Raw genomic sequence first — 4,464 nt, 5'->3', positions numbered from 1 at the left:
CCCAGATGTTAGTAATGAAAGATTCAATTTAAGGATTTAAATTACAAATAAATAAAGTATGAAACAGATGTGATTTTTAAGGAAGTTCAAATTATCCAGGAAGAAAAATATCTCTGTGCATGACAAAGTAATAGGGATTGTCTTGAGAGTCTGTTGAAAACAATCTGCTGTGCTAGATACACCCTAAGGACAGGATTGGTTTGGAATGGGAAGGACTGGTGGAGCTTGTCATTAAACAAAAATTGTGTTTAATAAAACTTTATAACCGTGATTAATCCTATGAGGCCCTAAAGGAGTTTGCAGTTTCTGATAAACACATTTTCCTTGTTTGCAATGGTAATGATATTTTGAAGTGAATGGAATCTGAACAAAAAACTCTGAGGGTAAAAAAGGACTTGTCAGGTACCACCTATGAAGAAATTACCATGGCACAAAAGAAAGAAGGGCCACCCACAACGGAAACCTTAGATTATATGTTTGAAAGAAGGGGGGGGGGGGAATTATGGGTGGATACAGGTCTCTCTTTACGGTAGTTTGATCACCACAGAATTGCCTATAAAAACCACAGAAATTATTCGAGACCATCTCGCATGTGAAGATTAGAATCCCACATGTACGATGCAGGTGCTCACTGGCAAAAGAATTAAATACTGGAGCTGCTGCAGTAATTTTAAGCCATGTGTATGCACAAAGCAGGGAACATCACCCAGTGTGGTTGCTCTGCTGACCAGCACAAAGTCCCAGGGCTGCATGTTTAAAAAGTCACATTTTGCAGGGAGAGCCAGCAAGCAGTAGCTATTGATGGTGATGATGATTAAGGATCTAATTCAGCAAGGTATTGAAGAACATACCTGGCTTTAAGCAGTGAGAGACATGCACCTCCTTATGTGCTGCATGGACTTTACCTGAGGAGGAGTCTATGCATTCCTGATCATCAGAAAAATAATTTTAAGGGTTCTGCAAGTGATTAAGAAATCTGTGTGCACAAATCGAAGGTAGAAGGATTGAATAGCACATTATAGAAACAAATATAGAAATATTTGTTATTCTCCCAAAAGGGTGTGGTATAGATTCCTTACACAATGGGGTGAAAGTAAACCAGGTCAGAATACCTGCAGTAACAATGTGCTAAGCATTACCTGTCTTTTACCTGATTTTATTTTGAGAGGCCATCTGTAAGTAAGAAGATTCCTTTTTATTATATGTGCTACTATTAAATTCTGTATGCTCTACTTACGAGCCCTAGAATGAGTAATTCCAGCCCCTTTGCAGAAAAAAAAAAAACCCCAAACAATCGAACTAAAAATTCAATAAAAATAAACAGCTTCCTCTGGTATGAATACTCTATCACTTCTGAATAGTCAGAAGCCCTTTCTGCTTGTCTTCATTTGGGATAAAGCCACATTTAGAAATACTCTCTTCAGCTGGGAAGTGTTTGGGTTTCTTTTCAATAGAAGAGAGTAAATGCTTTCGAGCTATGCTAAAACTTTTTTTTTTTAATTAGCCTTTTTATTTTTCTCTGTTCTATTCTATAGGGGTTATATTTGCTTGAGACCTTTTGAGTCCAGTTTCCTTGTCTGGCTTATATCTGAGTTTAATATCAAAAGGTAGAGTGCAGCACAGCTTGCCACCTCCTTGCTCTTTGTGACAAATTTTTCATTTCCTACATCATTCACAACTTCTTGCTGTAATTTCATATGGCCTGTATAGCACTGTATATATCTGGACCATAAACAGAGACAAAATCAAGTTGAGCTTTTATGAAAATGCATCCTATTAAAGTGCAAATTTCTTTGCACCACCATATCACAAGCAGCTTTCACAGGAAAAGAAAAGAGTGTCAATCCAGTGTTGGCACGTGGGTGGCTCCAATGACCAAAAGGCCTTTATAATCTCCAGCTTCTATGATTCCATATAGATATGGTGCTTCACGGCAAAGCAAGGAATACTTTTTTCCATCAATCGTCAAATATTTCAGGTACTTCTATTATTAAGCATAACATAAGAGCATGAAAAGCAAAATTGTGTTGTAGGGTGAAAAGAAAACACAGAGCACTCAATTGCATACACTGTTACTTTCTAGATTAACAACCAAATGTCTTTTTGAGGAGATGCTGGGGCATGCTATACAGATATGTTGATGTTTTCTCTTCATGGAGGAAAAGCTTTTGTTTGTGACGCACAGAAATCCAAACACATAGGAAAAAAGAGAAAGAAAACGAAAACAAAACCAAGCCAACATGACATATTTGTATTCTCTTCTGTCACAGAGTCCTGCTTAACTTGCAGTGGAAATGAAGGAACTTCGGTACCTTTCAAAAACACAGTCTCTCAGGGTTCATCTCCACAAACCATGTGCACATTTAGCCAGCTTACACAAGGAAGGCTAGCATATAAAAAAATCTGGTGGCATCTCCCTATCAAAACCTATTAGTTAATGCTTCCTTCATAGTAGCACACTATTAGAAAAGCATTTGGTCCTGAAGAAGTCACAGCTCTAAGGTGGCTTTCATGTTCTTCTGGGGCTGATTGGAACCAGGGCCCAGAGAAGACCTTGGGGTGTGCTAAAAGATAAGTTTAGTTTTGTATATCATGTATTTATCTGCTCTCTGATATTTTTTTTGATTGGAAGCTATTTTATCATTAATTCCAATTTTCTTCTAGTGGCTAGTGCTGAATTGTATGTTTTCCCCCTTCAGATTCTAAGATAATCATTTGAGGACTTGTCTTCCAGTTAAATGAATTCCATACTGACAGCGTTACTTTACAATAGGAAAACAAGTAGAATAACAATTTATCATTTTTTGTATGGCTGTGTACAGAACAGTGGCTCTGTTTCTTGTATTATTATTACAGCAGCAATTAAAAGTGCCAGGCAGGGACCAGTCCCCACTGCATTATGTGCTATTTAAACATAAAGTTCAGCCTCTCTAATAAGTTTACAGTCTCTCTTACTCAGTGCCAGACTTTCCTGCCCTCACAAACACAGTGGCTTCTTGCTATATCATCTTCAAAGGATGACCTGAGGATGCCCTTAATGCCAGGCTTGTCTGCCATGAAGACCCAGACAGTAAACACTGTCTGTCCCTGGGCTCCAGGGCAGGCAAACGCCCTCCCCCCCCCCACCCCACAGAGCCTAGTAGCAGAAACAGAGCCCACAGGCTGCCTGCAAGGAGACTGAGAGATGGGCTGCAACATCACCTGTAGCCATGACTCTGAGGATGCCCTTCTGCCCCAAAATTTCAGCAGAGGGTTGTCTACCTCTAGCTACAACCCCATCATGAGGAAAGGATGATGCTCTTTCCCTTACTTTATAATCCATACCCAAGGACCTCATCACACAGTTTAACATATCCTTTTCTATGGTCTTTTAAGCACAAGTGCACATCTGCAGAAATATTTCTAAAGCTATATGTAAAGTTTAATGTATAGTGCATAAATAACAGATGCACAAGTGCATCTTGAGATGAACAAATTCTGTGAACATATTCATAATTAGAGATTATAACACATTGCAGACTTCAGGAAAGATATTTTCTATGAGGAATTATAGGCATCAATGCATTGCAGAGTGAGGGGCTGGATTTAGATCATGAATCTCTTTTTCCAATTTATAAAGCTGCCAAAGTTGACACAAGAGTAGGTAAATTAATTGATGGGCCTTGTGCTGTAAAGGTGTGGGTTTAAAATGTAAACCTCAATATGCCACACATCCTGCCGAGCCTGAGGAATGTGAGGCTCCCTATGGGTGAGCTTATCACAGAAATTATAGAAGTCCTGTGAGTCAGACCATTTTTCCTGTGCGGTTTGGAGACTTCCCTGCACTGGGTTTATTCACCTGTGGTGTAGTCCTCACTGAGAGCTTGTGTGCACCCACCAGCACAGCTCCAGTGGCTCACCATGCTTTGGGACCCTGCCTAATGCCTCTGTACACACCACCAACATGTGTGGAGGTACCAGCCCTTTCAGAGCTCATTTTAGATTACACAAAACTTCACTGCACCTTCTGGACCTGCCCTTCTACTTGCTTTGCATGGATAGGTAAAGCACAAATACAAGTGCTGCAGGTCAGGACAGTGTGGGAGAGCCTGCATGTTTTTTGCCAATACCACACCTGATCTACGGTATAAAAAGACCACTTTGGCTTCCAAGGACCGCAACCTGACAGCTTTCATGGGCACTAAATCCACTTTTGAAAAATGGAACCCCTCAATGGAATTAAAGCCTTGGAATACAGTTGTCTGTTATTTATTCTATATTTAATAATCCCTCTCTATGACACACATTGAAGATATAGGAGATGCTTTCATAAACTTTTTAAAATAAACCCATTTCTTTCCCAGGAGGTTCCACCTGACACAAACCATTACTGAAGATTGACAGGAAAGTGTGCTGGTAGCCAAGACATGCTCTAAGACATGAAGAAGATACTTGAATGATTTATTTGTGGTAAGGCATTTGAGA

This window comes from Zosterops lateralis (genome assembly GCF_965231275.1).
Source record: "Zosterops lateralis genome assembly, chromosome: 1".
NCBI classification, from domain to species: Eukaryota; Metazoa; Chordata; class Aves; order Passeriformes; family Zosteropidae; genus Zosterops; species Zosterops lateralis.
Note: the sequence above shows the minus strand (reverse complement) of the source record.